General features: G+C 40.0%; 1 protein-coding gene across 2 annotated transcripts in view; it reads right to left on the bottom strand.

The window, feature by feature from the left end:
- LOC144026706 (uncharacterized) overlaps nucleotides 1-24,682 on the bottom strand; it is a 166,501-nt gene that overhangs the window by 80,111 nt on the left and 61,708 nt on the right. The gene's annotated exons all lie outside the window — the stretch shown is intronic.

Below are 24,682 nucleotides of genomic sequence, written 5' to 3'. Positions count from 1 at the left end.
CTCACTGAAAACGGCGGCGAGGAGGCGGAATCGGTGGCTTTTTCAAGCGCAGCGTCTGCGGTTACGGCCTTCACAAATAAAGAAAGAAAAGGGTGGATCATATTAGGCTTGAAAGGAGAAAGAAAGCGAGAGTTACAAGAGGAACTGGAAGACGTGAATGCAGACAAAACGAAGGGCTTCAAATGAAAGCAGGAAGACAAAAGAACTACCAAAGGAAAATGTTTGTTTTTTTCCCCCCTGTCGTTGTGGACACGACGCCTGCCGCAGCTAAAGAAGAGCTAGAAAAAACACATCAGAGATTTGTTTGCTTGGCAGTGAGTAAACCAGTCGGAGCAACACCCTCACCCTGCGTCCCGCTCACATACACACGCATAGAGTGGGAAAAACAAAGTTTGACGGGCAGGCTTGGTCTTGCAGCGGGCTAACAGTTTGCAGAGCAATCAGAGAGAGTGCAGCGTGAGCAGGTTGGCCTAAGGTGTGGCCCACATTAGCTGGTCAGGATGTGGAGGCCAGGTGAGTGGCGGGGGGGAGCGGGGAAACAAACACTCATACAACTTAGCTTCAATATTACTTCTCGGCATTTTCCTCTGGTTTATTGAACGATTGGAAAATGTAAACAAGATTGTTCGGGATAGACCGATTTATCGGTCGGGCATTTTGACAAATATCGGCATTGGCCTTTACGACTTTGAAGGCCAATCAAAGCCGGTATCTAACCGAATGGCGAATGCTTGCGAACGTTAGCAAATTTAGTATTTTCATCAGGATTTGTAAGATTTTTACAGCCAGTTCTTACTTGTCGTAATCACATTTAGAACACACTTTATATTATATACATATTATACATGCCCAGAGCCAGCTGAGATAGGCTCCAGCGCCCCCTTGTGAGGAATAACCGGTCAAGAAAATGGATGGATGGATGGACCTATTATACATATTATAGTGACATCTATTTATTTTTGTATTTATTTCCACATTTATTTTATATTTATTTTTATTTTTTTAATCTTGTTTTATTTTTGTATTTATTTTTACTAATTTTTATTTTTATGGAGATATATATCTCCATAAAAATAAAAATTAGTAAAAATGAATACAAAAATAAAAACAAGATTTAAAATCGTCTTTCACTCTCTCTCTCTCTCTCTCTCTCTCTCTGAGGCTAATCGAGTGAAGTGAGTGCGTCTCCATCTGAACAAGAGGTTCTCTTCAAGCTGTGCAGGCTGAAGGTCCTGATCGTGACATGTTAGGGATGCGGCCTTTAATTAACCGGGGGGTGGGGGGGCATCAATTTGCTTCCTAATCTGGGTCGAGACCCTCATTTGGCTCAAAAACAACACCACCATGTAGCGTGAATGTTCTCCAGTCTCCACAGACAGCTCCACCTGAACACGTTTGTATGGTTTCATCTGCAAATTAATGACTTTCTGCTTGAGGTGAACTTTCTGTTACCGTGGGGGGGTCAACATAATCCTACCGGGAAGTTCAAGTCAATGTTTCTCCTCCACACAAAAAAAAGGTTGTGCTGATGTCCCCTGTTTATCATCCGCTACCGCACACGCACATACACGCACACACGGGGGAACGACACACGAATGCAGGCACATGGGGACACCGCAAACATACAGAGCAGCTGTTTAAACTCCTGTTCCACAAACACGATACGCCGATGAAAGGCAGCATCATTGCAAACGCAGATGGAAAACACTGGAAAAAAAAAATACATTTCACGAAAATATTCTCCCTTTTCTGCTTTTTTTTTTTTTTTTTTTTTTTTTGTGAGGTGGGGGATCTTTTACTCGAGAAATTATGGTATACCTTTTACACTATTTTGTGTAAAAAGCATGGGGGAAAAAATGAGCACACACCAGACATGATTTACATTTGCATGACATCCTTGCTATGAACTAATTTTCTCCCAAAAACGTATAAATACCTTCTATTTTAAATGTTCCAAGTGTCCCAGTGACGTATTTATAGCTTTTTATGTTTTTGTTTTTGTTTTATCCGAGAGCATACAGAAGGCTTTGATGCCGTGCCTCTACTGCAGAGAACAAAATGGCCAGTAGGTGGCAGCATGGTATAAGAGATCCACCAGGGCCATTTTAAAACAGGTTGATTTCCTCACAGTTCTAAACAGATTCTAATTGCCACAAAATGGAAACAGATAGAAATATACTTTTTTTTTTTTCCTGATGAAAGAAGAGACTCTAATCTCTCTTTTGGTAGGGTCCATGTTTTTATAGCAATAGAACACAATATTCTGTGGGCCTTGCAAAAATCCAGTAAAACAGCGAACGAAGGGGTGTTGCTTCAGTGAAAATGTCTACAAGTTTGAAAATTGCAAGTGTTTTCTTTTTCATGGAAAATAAAACCTGTTTGCAAAAACTGATGTTAACCTTACGGATCCTCAAGGATGGACGATTTTGGCCACTCAAACCGCGGTTCTAGTTGAGAACAAATGAACTGTGTTTGCGTTCTGCCTTCTCCCTGTCTGATTTTATCCCTCACCCCACCTCTTTCACTCGGGATTAAACATGTTTATCAATTATCTCTAAATCTAGCCTCTATCTCTCAGCACGCTACACCGCTAATTGAATCATTAAACAAGCGCTCCTCCTCGGGGAGTGCTCGCGCGCGCGCGCGCACGTGGTGGCTGTTTGCAAACACGATGACGCCCTTTGGCTAACTGCAATTCACTTGAGAGATTTCGTCATTGATTTGGAATATGTGACCCGTTGCGTGCACGCGCACACCCACGAATAGGAAAACATACTGACAGGTCCTGGCAGAGGCTGCTACCACAATGTGGCGCTAACAGTTAGGGGGCTAAATTTGTTTCTTTCGCTCACACGAATCGAATCATTTTAAAAGCATCAGAGTCTATCCACGGATACTACAGGGGATATATATATATATATATATATATATATAATTATGGAAAATTGAGCTTTTAATTGTTAGTGTAAATGGTCTGTGGAGTGTCTGCCCATCCATCAAGTTGGGAATTTGACAACCTTTTTTTTTCTGAAAAGTTCTGTTGAACTGTGAAGTCGCAATTTGGCAATATAACTGACCCCACGTTGAGATTCTCTGATTCAGCAGATTGTCTCCTTGATCTATTGATTAGCCGTCTGGACACAAAGTTGTCAGATTTATTGGCCACTGATTGAAAAAAAAAAAATGCTAGAGGGGTTAAAAAAAAGTTGTTGAAAATGGCAACCAAGCCACTAAGTTGACAATGCTGTACCTAAGCTCCACCCCTGCTAACAAAAGCAATACTTATTTGCATGAGACAGGACCCAGTTCCGACCTGAAAGCGTTCGAGGTGAAAGTAAACAAACAAAAGCATTCCATACAGTTGAGTAGTTGACCGTATAATTTCATGCAGTGAGTTGGCGGCATACTGTCACGTACGTTGCGTTACGTCAAATTATGTCGAATATTTATGAATGAAGAAAGCTATCCAGTTTTATACTCTAGTAAATTGTGTTTTATCATTCACGCCATTGTAGGGTGACGTCACTTGGGAAGTCGGGGTCCTTTTTTCTTTTCTTTTTTCCCCCCCGACTTCGCAAGTGGAATTTCCGAGTTCAAGTTCACACTTCCTGGTTTGAACTCGGGAAAAGTCCGACTTCCGACTATCCACGAATACAGCAAAAGACCCTGGGAACTGTTTTTTTTTATTTATTTTTTATTTAACCTTCATACTACTGACATATTTCACATGTATCCGTGCATACCATCAAGAAGAAAAAAAAAATCAAGGGAAACAGAAATATATTATTATTAATAATTTGTTGTCATCGTATCAGAAAATTGATACTTTCACTTGGACCCCAGTAAGAAAATTAATTATGTCACATATCTCACATGGACCTTAAAGCATATTTTAGAAGTGATATCGATAAACGCACTCGGAAAGAAAGGAAATCTACGCACGTATTTTGCAATATTTATCAAATGGTAAGTGCAAGTTCTGCTTCGCTGACATGATCAAGTTGACCGAAGACTGAAGCTATACCGATGCTGGACATGACTTTAAAACTCGACCAATTTCGGGCGTCCCGTGACAACACCGTGAAGAATCGGATTGCATCATCGGAACGCGAGCAGGTCGAAAGGAAACGACGGATTGGCCTGACAAATTACCGGGTGACAGATTCAAGGAAGAAAAAAAAAAAAAAGGAGGAGACATTTCCCCCCGCTACACCATCTTGTGGCCAATTCGTCACTGTGACAACCATCACCCCACCTTATTCTGGGATGTCCTGTAGTTATGTTCTTCAATTATGTCTTGCTCTTTAATGTCATGGCTGCATATCCATATTAAGTCCACCGCTGCAATTTTGGCTGCCTCACTGAAATGCAACCGTCTCACCTTGGAATCAAAGGACAGATATAGTGCTTCCTCCGGCACAGAGCGAGCGAGAGAGAGAGAGACAGATTTGCATTCATTTTCAAATTCTTTGAGGCTACATCTGCAATTTGAGCTACAACATGAAGATTTCAGCATGCCAAGCAACTTTCCAGGAAAATGTGAGCGATGACAATTTATTCTCAACGCGCTTGAGATTTTATGCATGTGCCTCGGCGCCGCCAATCTGAAAACACGTTTGATATTGAAATGCTGCCGGAACGAGTCAAGGCGGCTTTAAAAAGGAAAAGGCATGAATGCAAACATTGCGTATTGTTGTTTCTTTATCCAAAAAGCCGTTCTAATAGAGTCACGCTTTAAATGTTTGCATGAGTCGCGTGTTTGAGGGCACACACAAATTCACGCAAGATGATTTTTTTAATAAAAGCTATTTGAATAAATCAGGTCGAAGGTCGAATACAAATCGTTTTGAGGCAGGAATCTTGCATGTTTGAGGCTTAGATTTAATATTATTAACATTTTTTAAATGGTTGGGTTACTACATCATCCCGTTTTCCTGTGTGTGGCGTAAATAGCTAAAAAGCTAGCTATATCCCATATTTGTACGTAAGCTGAAACATGCTACCACTGACTCATTTAAACGTAAAATATTAAAAACAAGAACATTCTTCCACAAAATTAAACATCTTATCCTCCTGATATATTAAATACAAATGTAGAAGTACTTAGCAGTATTATTTGACACAGCTAGATACTAGCTAGCTAGAGATAGCTATCTCTAGCTAGCTAGCTATGTCTAGCTAGATAGATAGATAGATAGATAGATAGATAGATAGATAGATAGATAGATAGATAGATAGATAGATAGATAGATAGATAGATAGATAGATATTGTATAGAAACTTGAGAATTTAATAAAGTAAATATAAAGCAAACATGGCACAGCTGTTATTTTGCTCGTATTTGTTCTCCTGTCTTTTTACAAACGCACACGAACGCACAAACAGGTCACTGTCGACAACTGTATCGGAAGAGCATTGCATGTGAGGACTAGTTTTTTTAAAATTGACTCACTTTGATTCACAAAAATAATAATAATTATCAATTCCGCCTCAGCAGTGTTCTGGTACAAGATGCTGCCTTTAATTTGCAGGTGGCACAGGTTCAACTCCTGGCCAGTGTCCCAACAAATTACACTTTTATTGGTTTTAGCATTGAGATAAAATCCCCATGTATGAAAGTAATTCTTTACTCTTTCACCGATAATATTATAAATATTTGTGGATAAATACAAAAAAAAAAAATAAGCGTCTGACAGCTGAATGCAAAGCACCGCCAATCAGATTGAAAACACCTGCTGCATTGTGGCCCCACAGAGCTGGAAAATGAAACCAACGACAACGAGTTGCGCAACAAGTTCTCCTTGCAGTTTGGCACGAAGCCCAACTGCATTTTGCATTTACGATTTCTTCTTCAACTACTTCGATAAACGTTGCGAGTTCTATAACAGCCGCCGCCTCAAATTCAGCAGAAGTTCCCGACAAAACATTGAATAAAAGCGGATCGGATCACCTTGAACAACCGCGGCTCCCCTTCACAATCTCTGTCAGACAATAAACATAATAACATAGCCACTTTTCACAAACTCAAGTGGGTTTCATGCACACCGAGGAAACAAAACAAGACAACAACAATGACATGACTCTCTCACTCCATAGCTGATACTATTTTTTTTTTAACTGTAAATTATTACTGCCCTCTCAAATAATATGTATTTATTTATTTTCACCAATTTTGCTCACATTCTGCAATACATGTAAAGGAAACGCTTGGTACAGTATTTACAGCTTGAACGCAGTGAGGCATTGTGGGAGACTTCGATTTCATAATCCCATCTGAAAGAGTGATGTCATGTGGCTCTGGTTGAGCTCCTTTGCTCTGCTGCCACCTGCTGGCCGTTTGTGTAATAACTACCATTTCTGCAACCGTTCTTTGCAGTTGAGGGGCTGCATAAAAGCCTTCTGTATGCTGTAGCATAAAAAAAAAAAAAAACAACAACAACAACGTAGAAATACGTCTTTGTGACACTTAAAACAAAACACATATTTACACGTTATTGGGAGCAAATGAGTTAAAATCATGTAATAAGTAAGTTGCTTTTTTTTAAAAAACAAGTAATCAATAAATCATTAACTCATTTACTCCCAAAAACATATAAATAACTTCTATTTTAAATATTACCATGGTTCCAAAAACGTATTTATATGTTTTTTGTTGTTGTTTTTTTATGCTAGAGCATACAGAAGGCTTTGATGCAGCCTCTGAACTGAAGAGAACATTTGAAGCAATGGTAGTTATGATTAAAAAAAAAAAGAAAAAGGCCAGCAGGTGGCAGCAGAGTATAAGAGATCAACCAGGGCCATGTTGCAAAAAGCTCTTTTCCCCACTTTTCAAACACAATTGTGAATAATGATGAAACTTAGCTGTATCCAAATGCTAATTGCTGCACAACGGAAACAGATAGAAATATACTTTCTTTCATGATGAAAGAAGAGAGTCTAATCTTTCTTTTGATGGGTTTCATGCTTTTATTGCAATCGAACACTATATTTTGTGGGCCTTGCAAAATCAGTCAAAATACAGTAAATCATACGGGAGCGAAGGTGGCTGCTTCTGTGAAAATGGCGGCGAGTGAATGAGTTAACAACTAACTACGTTATTTTTGTTGCTTATTCAATTGTTTCTGTTTTTATGTCTCGGGGGACAGCTTCCTTTCCTAAACTTCATTTTCAACTTGCACATCCTTTTTTTTTTTTTTTTTTTGCCATTTGTAAATCTCCATTCTTGAATTGATTGAATAAAATTTTTACTCACTCACTCGCTCGCTGTCACTTCTTAGTAAGAAATAAACAAATAACAACCGGTCTAATGCATTCACGTCTCTTGTTATTATCAGTTGATGTTAGCGAACAGAACAAGAGAACAAGTCAATAAAAAAATAAAGAAAAGAAAAAAAAAGAAAATCAAGTTTGGCAGCCCAACTGTCAGACTGTGACAAAGAATTCGCACTAAATTTTTTATTTTTTTTTCTCGACTCGAATGACTGGAAACAAATGAGTGTCAAACGATAATAAACATGACACGGAAATAGTTTGAAGACGGGCGCACTCTCGCTATCGCTCCCTCGCAGCTCGCACGCATGCACACACTCGATGCTCCGCTCAATTAATAGCATCGCTTCAAATCTGTCACGCAATTACAAAATGCAAAAGCGTTGCCCTTTAAAGATACGTTATTGGCGACTAGTAAGCTTTTTCCTAACAACAGATAGCGGCGGCGTTGTCTGCATAGATGCTGAGGAACAATACCAAAATCATTTTCTTAATTATCTCCACTGGAACTAATGTTGCAGATATGTGTGCGAATTAATTACCGGAGCTTGATATTACAGAAGAAGCAAGAGGAGGAGCCGCATTATCCGCAGCAATCTTTTTTTTTTTTTTTTCCCCTCTTTCTTTCCCTCGGCATTCATTAAGGCAAAGGCAACTGTCAGTCACTTGACGAGACAAAACGGCGATTTCCAGAAATCAAATTAGCGCTGAAAACAGAACGAGAGGAGGGACAAGCGGGATCAACAAAAGACAGCCGAGACCTTATTGTCAGTGTTGATGAGAGACACGTCGCGGCGGCTTTTCTTCTATTTGTCATTGTCGTCTTTTCTTTTTTTTTCCCCCCATACAGTGGGGCTTTTCTGTAGGCTGCTTCACTCTACGGGTCGGGTCAATCTCCTTTTCAGGGGGCAGAACTTCCTCTTTTTTTTCTTTTTTTTTTGCTGCTTGGAATAATGAACGTGACCTGGTGACATTCTTTCACTCCTGATTTTGCACGCTATTAGCAGCACAAACGTGCTGATCGTGCCAGAAATCCAATCGGTTGTACAGTATATTCCTGTGCACAATTTCGCCGATGTATTACGTTCCTCTTTTGTTCATCTCGGCATTCACGTCACATTTCAAGGTTAATTATTATTAAATAGGTGGAGGCTGGTGTGAGTAAGAAATGCGGGACACGTTCAACATGTCATAAAGGAAACGACAAATACTTTTGTCTTACATATCCCGTCTCATTTTCACAACAAAACTGCTTGGTACGCTCCAACTTCCTCAAGTTCATTAAAAATAAATAAATAAAATTAAATGTTGCAAAAAGATGGCATGTCGAACAAAAAAAATGCAATCTTAAATGACTGAACATATCTCGTGACGTTTATTTACACAATGGTTAGTTGAAGCTGAAGGTTTGCTATTGGCTATTTGATGAACCCTTCCACTGATAGAATTTAATTCCAGTGACTTGAACTTGTTGACAAAAAAAAAAAAAAGGTTGGCAATGATAAACGCTCAATTTTCCCAGAGGCAAAATGAATAACACTTAGCGGGGACTATTTAATGGTCCCCAAAGTGCACTTTGGCCGTGGTACCACCCAATAAGACAAATGGTACCCTCCCGAAATGAGAAGTTGGCATGCCGGGTCTCACTTTGACCTTGACCAGCTGGTCATGTTGCTATTACGTCATGTGATGAAGGCGAAGACATTTTTTTTTCCTTTCTTTTCTGTACATTCATCGAGTTTTGAAATGCAATTTAAGGTCTAAGATGTTGGTTGACATCGGATGTCAACTTTTTCCAATAGGAATTCATGGAAATTGAAATAATCCATTAAATCTATCGCGAGCAAGGATGTGGCAGTACCAGCACTTGGGAAGGTTTGACATGAAAAAAAAAAAAATTGTGCACAATGCCAAATTGTCCAATCAGCTGGAAGTATCGTACAGAATGTCCCGCCTTTCCCGAGCAAGTCCCAGATTCATATTGTGTAGAACTCCCTTGAGTGAATCACAATTATCAATCTGGCCATTGCCGAGTTAAGCGCTTCAAGTAGCAGCTTCAGTCTTTGCTCTGGTTCTTAAATGGCAGCCGGTCACCATTTCAGGCGGAGCGCAGTTTTCAAGTATTGACCCACCTCGTCCGCCGTCTTCAAGATACGACGGCCTAAAGTGCCAGAAGCTGCACATTAGCACTTTGAGCTCTTGTCATTGTCGTGATCAGGGAATTCCCACAAAAGATTTCCTGCACGCGTGCTGAGCAACGAGAAGGGCCGCTCGTATCTCGTCTGGCACCCGACACGTATCCGTGTTAAAAGAATAGAAGGCGGGCTGCCAAGTTTTTAAAGCCTTTGCTAGCTCCAGATTTCGAACGGACTTAATCCCTACATCACTGACGGCAAATTTAAAAGCGCTATCGAAAAAGTCTTTCCCTTCCTTTTGTATATCTAGCCTCGGTCTGAGTTACTGCACAATATGGAAAGATCTGGAAAACGCGGAAAAGTCTGTCTCTTTCTTCCATAGACACACAGTTAAAACAAATTCACTATCAAAACACAAAAATAATAATAATAATAATAATAAATTCTTAATTATACCATATAAAGAAATAATGATTATACTACTACTACTACTACAACTAATAATAATAATAATAATATTACTAATAATAATAATCATTTTATTAAGTTATTAATTTAGTATAATAATCAATGTATTTATTATTAATATTATTATTTAATAAATTTGAAAGCCTTATACATAAAGTTGAGTTGAGTATTACTACTACTACTACTACTACTACTACTACTAATAATAATAATAATAATAATAATAATAATAATCATAATAATAATCATAATCATAATTTTATTAAGTCATTAATTTTGGTATAATAACCAATAATTTATTAAGTTAGTAATTTGGTATAATAATCTATCATTTATTTATTATTAATATTATTATTATTATTTAATTAATAAATAAATAACTAAATGATGATAATAATAATAATAATAATAATAATAATAATAATAATAATAATAATAATAATTTTATTATGTCATTAATTTAGGTATAATAACCAATAATTTATTATTATTATTATTATTATTTTGTTATTATCCATCCATCCATCCATTTTCTTGACCGCTTATTCCTCACAAGGGTCGCGGGGGCTGCTGGCGCCTATCTCAGCTGGCTCTGGGCAGTAGGCGGGGGACACCCTGAACTGGTTGCCAACCAATCGCAGGGCACACAGAGACGAACAACCATCCACACTCACACGCACACCTAGGGACATTTCGGAGCACCCAATTAACCTGCCATGCATGTCTTTGGAATGTGGGAGGAGACCGGAGTACCCGGAGAAGACCCACGCGGGCACGGGGAGAACATGCAAACTCCACCCAGGAAGGTCCGAGCTATTTTGTTATTATTATTATTATTATTATTATTATTATTATTATTATTATTATTATTATTATTATTATTATTATTATTATTATGGGCGGGGTTGATGATGTGACGTCTTGATATTTTTTTAACACCTTCTGAGAACAGTAATATGTAACAGAAAATGCTTTGAATTACTGGGAAGTGTCCACATGTGTATTATTGTGCTTTTAATTTGCATTGGTTTAAACTCCACTGCGTCATTTGTAAGAATGATATTTGTAATACTGAAAAGCATTGCAGAATATGCGCTGCAGTTCCATCAATGAACACTACACAATCATAATTCTAACTCTTACTCACATAGCACTGCGGAAGTTTCGGTAGGGCATTAGAACAGTACTACTAGCCCAATAAACACTTGTAATTGTTCTAGCAAGGGATTTGAACCTACAACTATTTCGCTGCAATGCCAAATGCTTAAGGGCCTAGCAATTGCCAGTCCATTTGGGAAAAGTTTTACAGAAAACATCAATCAGAGCATCTGTCAGAGTAAACATCACCCCGCCGTAGATAACCACATAGGTGCCTAATCTCTTCCTATACGCGTCTCAAACGCTCTTTCATCGCTCGCCCATCCATCACACTGCTCTTGTCAGAGTTCACTCCAGGGTCATTCAATTACGTGATAAAACTTATCTTGATACGTCTATTTGCTCCGTACTCCACACGCACGCGCACGCACACGCGCGGCTGTAGCGAGCTAGAAGGTCAGTCGGTGTACGCGCTAAAGAAACCGGCAAAGTAATAACTTCATGATTTGAATATTTGAAATGTATGTGGATGCTTTCGCCTGTGAAACGATGGAATATATCCACCTATCAAACGGGCCAATTTAAACACCAAAAACTGCAGTTCAAATCAAATCTTTTGCCAAACGGATTTTCCAAGTCAGTTAAATATCACAAACTAAATGGAATGGTCTTCAGCTTGGTCTGGGAAATCCGTCAATAAGTGCAATGTCAACCAGATTGCGTCATCGGGCGCCGGTGTTATTTGGCCGTATGTAAATTAGGTCATTTGCATACATTTGACGCCAAATATGCCCACCCCAATGCAAATTTAGACTCATTGATATACAGCGTCTAATTCACCAACGCCAGCGCAAATATCGACACCGAGTTTGCGTGACGCAAATAACGTTTTTGGAAAGCATGGATTAACCTGCCGCAACCTCGATCATGACAGCAGTGCATGCCATTTGCGGCACAACATGCGCGGCTAATCACGCAGACAGGGAAGAAAGATAGAGAGGGGGGGGGGGGGGGGATTTTCCCGTGTTAGTTTAGGACACATAACGTATCCCGGGCTGATCGGCAATGGTGGGGAGGCATTTTACGATCATTCTTACGTGCCAGATGCATACTGTACCGCTCACGTCAACCTCTGAAAATATATTTTTTAAAAACAATCGCACCAATAATTTGTACTTTATGAACGAATGATGTCGTTGTCATCCTCTCTGCTTATGGCGCTTTAAACGCTGACTCTCGGACCAACCTCGCTTTCTGGTAATGTCATCTTTCTCGCAACTCTTACTATAACAAACATGTTCTTGCCGCAAATCCATTGCCGTCCATCCATCCATTTTCTTGACCGCTTATTCCTCACAAGGGTCGTACTGGAGCCTATCTCAACTGGCTCTGGGCAGTAGGCGGGGTTACACCCTGAACCAGTTGCCAGCCAATCGCAGGGCACACAGAGACAAGCAAACCATCCACACTCACGAGCACACCGAGGGACAATTCGGAGCGCCCAATTAACCTGCCATGCATGTCTTTGGAATGTGGGAGGAGACCGGAGTACCCGGAGAAGACCCACGCGGGCACGCGGAGAACATGCAAACTCCACCCAGGAAGGCCGGAGCCTGGACTCGAACCAGAGTCCGCAGTTGTGGTGCAATATTTCGTGCAATATTACCAAACGCAGCAGCGCATTCTTAGTGAATACGCCCCTCAGTGTTAAATCGAACACTGGCCGACTTTGCTGTGCAGTTACAAAACGTTTTCCCCGGCGGGACGCGGGGATGCGACGAGCAGGATTTAAACCTGAGAGTATCGCAAGCGGGAGCGGGATGACGATATCAGCCGCATGTGTGGCGAATGTTAACGGTGAAGACACACAGCGGCGGCATTTACATAATTGAACGAGGCACAGGTAGAGCGCGCATATGAAACATATCATAACACACAGAAAGCAAATCTCTCTCACACCCTCATTTGCCTACACACACTCCACCTTTTGCACACACTCTCACCTTGCAAAACACACACCTTCATTAATACTTTCCCCTCCAAAGCGAAGAAGAAAGGCCTCCAATTATAAGCGGCTCGGCGGCGGAGGGGGCTCAGCGCCGCATTTATTAGGAGCTCATTTGGCTAAGCGGGGGCTAAACACAGTGCAGGCGTTGGGTTGCAGGCGGGGGGGCCGAAAAGGAAGGGGAAGATGCGCCCTCTCTTCGCGTGACATTAAAGGGAACATCCCCGTATTCTGTCCTAATCCAAACTGATTTGAGATGGCGTGTTGAGAAGGAGCGTTGGATTATTTGTTTATGGTGGTGGTGTGGGTGGGTGGGGGGACGCCTCCGCTTCTCCAGATTTACCGTCTTATACAGTCTCGCCGCGCTTAATCGCGTCGCTTCCCCCAAACACGACCCATTTGCAGTTCAAAGCAACAGAGCCGGTATCTATTGCCGGCTATATTACGATTAGTATTAATATCATCATCACCGTATTCCAGACGGAGAAGTCTCCGAGGGGGAACAACATGAGAGGGGCGATTACGACAATGCCAGCGCTTGCCCGAATATGGCTTCCCGCTCGTTGAAAGCGTGACCTTACCACTTGCCGAGGCGCTTCTCGAGTCGGTCTGAATCGTAACCGCGGATTTGAACGGGTGAGAAAGTTAGTCAGCACTTTCGGATGATGAGTTGATTTGTTTATGTACAGTCAAACCTCGGTTTTCGAACATAATCCGTTCCAGAAGGCTGTTCGAAAAGAGATTTGTTCGAAATCCAAAACAATTTTTCCCATTAGAATTAATGTAAATAATTTTAATTCGTTCCAAGTCTAAAAAAAACTTTTTCCATTTTTTTTTTTTAATTTTATTTTTTTTTTACAGTATTCAAGGGACTTGAAGTGGAGGAAGCGTATTATTCGGACATTTATTTCTCAAACGACAACTAAATGTGAACTAAATACTTCAATGTCTATGCAAAGGCTAAAATGTTCAATGATTTACTGTTTATAAACTAAGTGACGAATGAATACAAAAGTGGCAAAATCTTCAAGAGTCTTCAAATACACTTTGTTTTGGTATAATTCCAACTATCTTCAATATGTCTGTATTATATTTATGCACATATTCAGCACAGCCCTAATATGCAGTTGTAATGAACAGCTTCCATTACCATTCTATTGACAAAAACCAATAAAAAAAAAAATGTTTTTGATATTTGATTGATGTTGTTTTTGAAATCAGAGAAAGGAGGTTATAAAACAGCAGCAATGTAGCAAATTACACAAATAAAAAATAAAAAATAAAATGTAAAAGAGTTCCTGGGACGCTGATTGAGCTGGATGTGATCATTTATTTTATTTTTATTTATTTATTTTATTTTATCTTTTAAAAGACAATGGTAATTGTCTGCCCACTGGGCCTCTCTTTTATTTTATTTTTATTTTTCCGTTTTTTAAGCATGCATTTTATGCGCGCGTAATGTTTTGCTGAACAGCATGCATCCCTGGCGTGACGCCAAACTACATCTCTCCCTCTCCAAATAACCGCCCCGCTATCTGCACCTGCTCCAATTATTATCCTATTAGCAACAAATACGGTGCAATTAGCACTCGAAAAAACCTCACACCCGGCCCGCAGCTCGCAGGCTGTAAAAATCCAGCGAGACAGAAATTAGCGGGGAGCGGCAACGGCGGTGATCAGGCAGCAATTAATCAGCAGACACATGTTTCAATGTGCAGACGGGGAGCCCGACACCTTTTTGCTCGAGTAGGGAGGGCAGATGCAAGAATGATGGTGGGGAAGGTGCGAGGGGACAGATGTGAAACAATATTATATATTATATATATATATATATATATATATATATATATATATATACATATATAATTCTTGTATTGATTCAATATGCGGCCTAATCGATATTTAAACATCCATTTTTGATGGAAATCTTCAAAAAAAAAAGTCTTACTTAGGGGTTAGGGTTCACACGTTGAGCATGGAAGAATGTCATATTAACGGAACATTGAGGCTTAACATTTTTATTTTAATGTTGTTCAATCATGAAACAGTTTTGCAACCTGTTTGTTTCATACAGTGTTGAAGTTTCAGGTAAATACATTATCATACAAATCTTACAGTGTACATTAGGGGTGTTAAAAAAAATCGATTCGGCGATATATCGCGATACTACATCGCGCGATTCTCGAATCGATTCAATAATCGGCAGAATCGATTTTATTTTATTTATTTTTTATTTTTATTTTTTTTTTTATTTTTTTTTTAGGATTCATACCTTGAGCATGGAAGAATGTTATATGAACGGCACATTAAGCCTTAATATTTTTATTTTAATGCTGTTCAAATGTGAAACAGATTGCAAACTGTTTGTGTACAGTGGCTCACGGTTATAAGCCTCAAGTTTTAGATAAATATATTCATACAAATCTTACAGTGTACATGTACAAATTTACTGATAGTATTTTCTAAATTTGAATGGAAAAAAATCGCAACAATCGACTTATAAATTCGTATCGGGATTAATCGGTATCGAATCGTGACCATTCGTATCGGGATTAATCGGTATCGAATCGAATCGTGACCTGTGAATCGTGATACGAATCGAATCGTCAGGTACTAGGCAATTCACACCCCTAGTGTACATGTTGGGGTCCCACTAGCCCAACCCCCCATTTTTTTTCTAAGTGTTTTTAATTAAATTGTTTTTGAATTGTATGGTGTCCTTATGCATTATTATTATTATTATTATTGTTATTATTATTATTATTATTATTACAATTATTATTATTATGTATAAGTTCACTGATTAGTATTTTCTAAATTTCATTTTTAAAAACAAAAACAACAACAAATCGCAATAATCGTAACTGTTTGAGAGTCACGCCTTCCCCTCCTTCTCCTGTGCTTCGCGACACTGTCAGAACTCATCGGGCCGACTCCATGGCAACGAGACGTGATGTGTTTTGGTGAGCGGGCTGTGGACCGGGGACAAAGACTTGATGGAATGACAGGTCAGGCAATTTGAATACGACAATGTGAAATAAAAGTGAATATTTCAATTCCAGATGGAAGTGCTGACACATTTTGGTTCCTTACTAACTTCATTTTTGTTTCATTTTAGTAAGAATAAATAGGAAGACACCAACTAAAGAATGTGTGAAAGAAATGGCAGGAGACATAACGGTAGAGAGGTCTGGAAATGCCAGCTTCTCTCTCCACAGCTATTTTCCAGCCTTAATTGTGACAGCTGGGCTTCTTCACATGTCTTTTGCAGACCTGCTGGCCCCGCCCCTGATGACTGTCAAAACAGCAGTTAGAGCGTGAGATGGAGGGAAATGGGCGAAGACGTGTGCGCATTTGTCTCTCTCTCTCTCTCTCGTGTTTACCGAGACGCTTTTGGGAGACAGAAGCAGTCAAGTTGTGGCCTAACGGGTCTTGCTGCACACAGACACACAAAATCTTTTTTTTTTTTTGACTGTCATCGAGAAAACATGGAATGTGTCGTTTGCTATTTGGGGCATAAAGGAGGGTCTTTGTCATTTCTGTGTGTGTCCTCAGACAAGTGCAGCTGGCTTATCTCCACAATAATTTGCACTCAAGGTCAAGAAGAAATTCCGTCAAGGTCTTGTTTTCAGTTGCTTGAAAACGAGGGTTTTTTTTTTCAGGTTTTTTTTTTTGTGCATTATTGTTCCTTCGTTCCTTGTCTACATGTGGCCAATCTACATGGCAGAGGCTTAACTCATTTTCTCCCAATAATGTGTAAATACGTTGTTTTTTTTAATGTTTTAAGTGTCCCAAAGACGTATTTATATGTTTTGTGGGTTTTTTTTTTTTTTTATTATGCTGGCGCATACAGAAGGCTTTGATGCAGCCTCTGAACAGCAAAGAATGGTTGCAGAAATGCTAGTTATTGCACCGCAATTTAGACCCGCTTTCACCTGGTCTAAAGTCTAATGACCAGAATTTTGGAATGAAACAGCAGCAACAGCGGATCGGAATGATTGCATGCATCATCTTAAAAAAAATAAATAAAAAGTTTGGACATCATATGGGCATCATAAGATTGAAAAATCTTTTCAATATGACTAACACAGCCAGGACCCCAATCGCATTTGAGAGCGATAAAGTTATCCGGCGGTGACAAACACCTGATGAGCGATAATGTACCAGTCAAAACAATTTTATTTTTTTTCCCCCCATACAGCGTACAAATTGAATTGAAGGCCAGAAGTACATGTTGACAGCATTTAGTTGATTTGCAATCAAAACTTCTACACGGCAGTATCAGTGGTCAGGGTCAAAGACGTTTAGACTGAAGTAAATATCAGAGATTCAGTCGATGATTAATGTGCAGAGGTCACTCACTTTTTTAAATGAACTTTTTATGCATTGCCATTCAAAACTGACTTGACGTGTCACTGACTTGACACAAGCATGCATGAACTGAAAAATATATGTATTTCTCGGTTGTAAAAAATACGCCAGTAAAATCATGATATCTTTTCTATACAAAAAAATACGAATAATAATATTGAATATTCGTGATATTTGATATCAAGAAACACGTTTGGATTTGGATGCTTTTGTTGGAATCAAAGTTCAACAATTTGTCAGTTTGATTTGTGAAGAACATCATGAAAATGTTACGCAACTGGGTTGGGCGCATATTTAACTCATTCACTCCCAAACCACTTCACTCCAGGCTGTTTTACTGGATTTTGACTGATTTTGCAAGGTCCACAGAATATTCTGTTCTATTGCTATAAAAATATGAAACCTGCCAAAAGTAAGCTTAGCGTCTCTTCTTTCATCGGGGAAAAAAAAAGTACATTTAGAATATAGCTAAGTTTCATCATTATTCACAAAACTGTTTGAAACAGTGGGGAAAAGAAGTTGTTGCAACATGGCCCTGGCTGATCTCTTATACTCTGCTGCCCCCCGCAGGCCGTTTTTTATAATAACTATCATTGCTTTGAGTAATTCTGCAAGAACAGAATTAATTGTGGCGTCCATTTGTCCGTGTTGGGTTTTGTTTGGCTTCCTGGTTTCGTCGCCGTTGCATGTCCCGCCCCCAAACAAAATGTCGCTCTGTGATAGGGTCGAACCACTCGTTGGAAATCAACGGGCTCGGTACGAGATGTATTCTCCGGAATTTGTCCATCCATCCATTTTCTTGACCGCTTATTCCTCACAAGGATTGCGGGGGTTGCTGGAGCCTATCTCAGCTGGCTTTGGGCAGTAGGCGGGGCACACCCTGAACTGGTTGCCAGCCAATCGCATGTCTCCAGAATTTGTGAACTCCGCGAGAATTCATCTTACAAGGTTACCGTTTTACGGTCTTAGTTTGCAAACTTCAATGGACTTTTATAGACTTTAGTCCAACGCTTGTACTTGCGCGACTTCCCTTTCTTCGGCAATCTTCGTCCCTTTTCCTCAGTCACTCAATCTGACAGCGCCGTCAAATGATGCCCTCTCAATTGTTTCGCATGCAAATTTGGACAAGAATCTGAATGAAATAAATGTCTGCTTTTAAGTGACTCATTCGTACACAAAAGAAGGAACGTCTGATTGAACACAAAGGCTCTTTTCCAGCTTTTGTCCTCCCCGGCTCCCCCCCACTTCATTTACATTTTGGGGAATAACCTAAAAAAAAAAAAAAAGTCCATCCCAAACTGTTCAGCTCTGATGATTATTACTAATCGTCGCGCGGAGGCGACCCCCTTCCATGGGCATCACACGGGAGCGAAGGAGGTGTCACGCGGAAGAAATGCTGCCATTTTTCCCTTTGGGTGAGTGGATAAGTGCTACATGTCAGCGTCATGTTTAAAGACGCGCCGCATGATATCTTTGTCATCGCGGCCGACAGAAATGGCGCCCGGCGTCCCCGCTTGTCAAAACAAACCCCCGAGAGAGCAAAGTGGAAAAGGTGTAATTTGGAATCAAATGAATTATCAATGTCAAAGAGATGAATATGTGAAAGGAAATGTTAATGTTGTAGTAAAGTAAATTACCGGAGCTTGGAAAAAATGATTTTTAGTTGTTGAGGACTTTTTAACAAGACAGGCAAGAAGGTCCTAATTGAATTTGGATTATACAAGAAGGGATGAAAAGCATGGCTATAGATCTGGAAGCGTTTATGAACATGGATAAAGTAGCTCAAAGGCCTAAAAAGACGTCGCTATGAGTATTAAAAGCCATAAAGTCCTTGAATAGCGCACATCAATAAAAGCGATTCATTTCCGTATCCGTCTGACAAACCAACAAAGACTTTGGTCTGCCTGTTTGTGGTCGATACCGAATATCCACAAGCGCCAACGGCTCCAACTGGCCTCGATGATTTCTGTTTACACTTTGACCCACGAGTCAAGGAGATCCTTGGTTTTGTAAAGGATAGATATAGTTTTAGAGATGTTGCTTTTGACATTTCCTATGTGTCATATCCAACACAATTACAGCGGCAAGAAATTTTGTTTCATTTACCCTTTCTACTTCAATTAAATTGCCGAAAATTGTGGATTGGTGTAGAATCTGTCCGGTGGCAAAGCTTTTATATTTTGTTTAAATTTAAAGCTTATTTTTTGGCTGTTTTGCGTTGGGTCCTTGTGATGCTGTTGGTTTCTATGCAGTTGCTATCGTCCTGTATTTGTCACCCTTTTTTTTTGTCATATTCTGCCAAAAAATAATAATAAATCAACTGGTGTTGCTCATTGGTGTCATGTTTCTTCATCAAGTGTTTTCTCCGAAGCCATCTGCATCAAGCCCTCCTTCTGTTGTTACTTTGTATTTTTGGATATAATGGATAGCAGAGCAGTATTAAGTTGTCATCAACAAATAGAACTTCCTAAAAAAAAAAAATCTTTAGAGACATGGAAAATGTCATTGAAATACAATAAGACTAATATAGGACCAAGTACAGAGCCTTGGGGGACGCCATGAGTTATTGAACTTGTTTGAGTTTCGATGTGCTTACATCCCAACCAGTTGTTAACATGCACCTTGCATGCATAGATTCCATTTCTGGGCAATCAATAATAATCAATAGATAATAGGCATTAACTTGCCACTTTCAAGACGTGCATGTAAAGTCCTTACAAGTTGTCATTTCAAAAAGGAAAGAAACGTGAGGTCTAGAACACGAGAAAGAACAAAAGGTGAGATGGAGAAGGGGAGATGGACAAAAGGAGGAATAAAACGCAAAGCAAAGAAGGAGATTTGGAGGAGGTTGTAATTGTTTACCCACGATTCTTTGAGGAGCTCGGGTTTGAAGCTCAAAGCGCCGTTGAAGGAGCGATCGTCCTGGCAACCAAAGCCTGAGCCTTTAAACACAGATGAGCACGCACGCACGCACGCACGCACAAACACGCACGCACGCACATCCATTTCAAGTCTGACATAAGCGGGATGGAATTCCCAAAGGGGGGTGGAAGATTGCTTTTCAGCGGACTTTCGAGTCGTGAGGAAGCCAGGAAGCAAGTAGGACGGACACAAGTTCTTACGGGATGATTATTGGATAAACGACATAAAAAAATAAAAAAAAATTAAAAAAGGTCGTTTGGTTGTTGATTCCTGCGAAGTCACACTCATTCATACCTATAAAAAAAATCAAATAAAGTCCGTTCTTCACTCTCCAAATGTGTCAAGTTTCTTGTGAGTGATGAAGATGCAACTTGTGGCTGTCAGGCTGTCAAACAAGTCGCAAAAGTAGGAACGCAATGAATAATAATAATTCTTATCCTCATCCTGACAGGAGCAGAATGAACTAGCCAACTCTGATCTGCCATTATGACGGGAAAAACAAAAGATACGCTTTGAATAACTGTTATTTGAATCGTTCCATTTTACTTTTGTGGATGTTCCAAAAATTGTGTCATACACAATTTGCTTCATTTAAATTTGGCACTAATTGGTGACTGCATCTTGTGTTATTCTTCATTACAAAATAATTGACATGGAGTGGAATCAGCGGATCGGAATAGATCGTGTCAGATGTAAGCAGATGATCTTCAGTTGGAATAATTTCAATTAGAACAACAAAAAATAAAGCTAGCTAATGATGCAAGAAGAAGCACAATGTAGATCCAGCTCATCTATGTGATTATTAACTATTTTACTGCCACACATGATCAAAAAAAAACAACCCACAGTGCCAGTCGATTTTAAGCATTTTAACTCAAAATATACATTTTCTCCACAACAGTGACTTTGACACGAATATTTTTTTGTTTAGTGACGCTCTGTGAATTAGGGTTAATGTGACAAAGGCTTTGATCATTCAGGTCGTCCTTGAAAAACGTTCTATTTCATCAGATTCCGTCATGTTTCATTGTGATTTCATACACCGGCAAACCATTGAAAACAGATACAATGCTGCCATTTGCTGGCCAAAGCTTGTGGGCGTTTTTGATTCCACAACCCATTGACCAGGCAGCGCTGCACTTCGACATTGTGCTGCCCATTGATATATAACAAGAAATAAATAAATACTTGACGTGATTGAACGTTTATGGCGGCATACAGTATGATTTTTACTTAATTGTTATTAAACGTTTTTGGCAGTCAAAAATTTAATTGACAAATATGACAACAAAAGGACATTTCAGTTGAATTAAAAACGCTGCTTTTATTTGTATTTTTTCACGATATTTTTTTCAATTTTACTTTTCCTTATTTCATTAGTTTTTGTTAACTATAATAACCTTGTGATACTTTTTCTAAAATGTATCGTTTGTTGGTGACAACCAATGACTTCAAAAGCAACTGAAAAAAACTTAAGTAAATCAGTTGTAGCTGTGATATAGACCAAGATTAAAAACCAATAAACATGAATTGAATTGTATATATGTTGTACAGCACCCATACAAAAGGGACTAAAGTCTGTGAGTCCCCATCACCAACCGAAACTATCAAACCAAAACCACCTTGAGCGCTAATTGCCACATGTTCTGTGAAATATACACGGACCTAACGATGCCGCTGCACTACAGACTTTGATCTGGAAGCGCAAGGCTGTGCGCTCGTCTGCTCGATTAAGTTACATTTGTGTCCCAGATGAAATGATGTGGATTTTACAACTGCAACACATGTATTTATTGCACATTTCAGCCGTGATTTGAGCGGGTTATACTTCAGCCTCGTCCAATAAGTACAAATGTTAATAGCAGGTTGCATTGATTTGAAGAGGACTCTCCTTCTCCATGATGATTGTTAATGATGGTTGTTACCCGCGAGCGCAGTTATTCTTACCGGACAGATTGGAGGATGTTCAAACGCTCGCCATTTGGTTGTGGATTTTGACCGCGTGAATAGTATAGTAGAAAAAAAAATCATGTTCCATAAAGATTTTCTACACCCTCACTCACCCAAATGACCAAAAGAAAGTAGAAGTGGGAAAAAATGGAAGAAGAAAAACTAGAAGGTGAGGAAGAACTGTCGTCATGGTAACTATTGTGTCATGTAACTGCTGCTGCTGTTAGCATGTAGCTTCCGCTACAACAAGGATTCGTTATTTACAGCACTTAAAGGCACAATCACTGACCGGATTCTACTTTTGTCCACAACGCAAATGGATTATAGTTCATGGAAGTCATTTTATACTAAAAAGAAAAGCATTTGTGTACCGTATTTTCCGCACTATATGGCGCACCGCATTATAAGGCGCACCTTCCATGAATGACATATTTTAAAACTTTTCCCATATATAAGGCGCTACAGTCGAGGCTGGGGTTACGTTATGCATCCATTAGATGGTGCTGCGCTAAAGGGAATGTCAACAAAACAGTCAGGTCAGTCAAACTAGATTACAAACCAGCTTTCTGACAACTCCGTTCACTCCCAAAATGAATAAACAGCTGTTTTATTATTTTCTCTGAGGTAAAGTATTCGTATTAGCTAGCGATCCAAGATGGCGGGATCTTTTGCGCATGCGTGTCACCGATCGTGCAGGGTCACGCTATACTAAGAGCCCACGGGCTGAATACGTCTAATCTGTACGTATACAGTAGTCTGCTCACAAGATGGGAGGAGCAAGATGGCCGCCCTGTGGCTTCAACGGCTTGCATGGGTGTGTATGGGCTATTGGCTATCCAGGAACACGTACAGATCAATGAAAGTAAGACACTTTTGGAGCAAAGAGGAAACCGACTACTGTACTTCATGAGCGGGCCAGTTGCGGACCGGGGACTTCCTGTTGAACACTTCTGCCCTGGTCAACCCTTCCTTCCTTTCTTTCTTTCCTGTGAGAAGAGAAATGCGTGTTTGTCCGTGATGGAGCTTGTTGGCGTCTTGTTTTCAAGCCTTGATGTGTGACCAGCAGCTCCCCTCCCTTTTAGATGCCTCCTCTACTTCCTCCTTCCTGTCTCTGTTCATTTAAATGCGTACACCTTCCTTTACCTCCTTGAACTTATGCTCGCTCACTCACTCGTTCTCTCCATCTCGGTCCTCCTCCCTTCCCTCATCTTTTTCCACCTCCTCCTCCTCCTCTCCTCTTTGCCCACCCATACCGTCTCCACGGGGAACTGCTTCACACTGCGAACGAATCAAAAGGCGAAAGAGAGAAATATCCTTTCAACACACATACGCGCACGTAAACACGCACACACTTGGGACCACGGGACTGTGTGGGAATGAACCAAGGGGCCCTCGCTCAAATCCGCGTCTCTAGGCAACCGGTGAGGATATGCTGGGGTGGGGGGGGGGGGGGGGGGGGGGCAGCATTAAAGTTGGAGTAAAGCTACTAAACGCACACACGAACACTTTCCGGTTCAATCTTCCTCGTTGTGTGAGGATTCATAAAAAGAGAACAATTACGATCAGCAATCCGAAATGATTGTTGGTGTAGAATCAGTAACGCAAAGCTTGTTTTTGTGTAAACAAGTGACCCCGGAAACAAAAAACAAAAAAATGCGTGTGCGTATGTTCCTGCCACCTCTGCAGCTGGCCTTCATCGGCAGATTAATAAGCTCTGTTGCCACGCCGACTGGAACCGAGTGACAAGCATCTCCCGCCCGAGGCATTCTGGGTAACGGGCCGCAAGCTGGCACTGTTTTTACGGCTCCGTTTTGTTTGTCCATGTGAGGAAATGTGGAGAAGCTTTTAGCCGTCCTTCCCAGTGACATCACTGCGGTCGCAGGTGTGTTTTTTCTTCACACTTCTCAGACACAAACGTGACACGATCAAGACCGACAGTAAAAAAAAAAAAGTTGAAGGCTTTTGATTGACTTTTTTTTCTTTTCTTCTGCGTGTATTATTGCCAGCAACATTCCTTCCTCAACGACGATCCATCAAATACTTTTCATACCAGTGAAGTGAATTTTGGACGAAAGAGAAGAAAATATGCTTTTCACTCTTTTTATTGTAAAGTTTGTTGCCAGCCAAACTAGGCCTCGATCAACTACATATGGGGAAGAACTTTTTTTTCAATGTTTGATTCTACCTTTTTTTTTTTTTTTTTTTTACATTTCAGTGTGTCTCAGTGTAAAACTCAAATTTACAACTCATGTATTTCAAGTCTAAGTCAAGTCAAGTCATTCCCAAGTTTTGCAAGTCCTAAGAACACCAACTTAAGTCTGACTCAAGTCAATTCAATCATATGACTTGAGTCCCTCATCATCTGATGATCTCAAAGCAATATTAGAAACACGGCGACTTGTGTCCTTGTTGCATTTTTGCATACTGGCTTGGAAACTTTGCTTCATTACTTTTGCAACTTTTA

Source organism: Festucalex cinctus, chromosome 10 (genome assembly GCF_051991245.1).
Source record: "Festucalex cinctus isolate MCC-2025b chromosome 10, RoL_Fcin_1.0, whole genome shotgun sequence".
NCBI lineage: Eukaryota > Metazoa > Chordata > Actinopteri > Syngnathiformes > Syngnathidae > Festucalex > Festucalex cinctus.
This window is presented reverse-complemented; position numbering and strand designations above follow the sequence as displayed.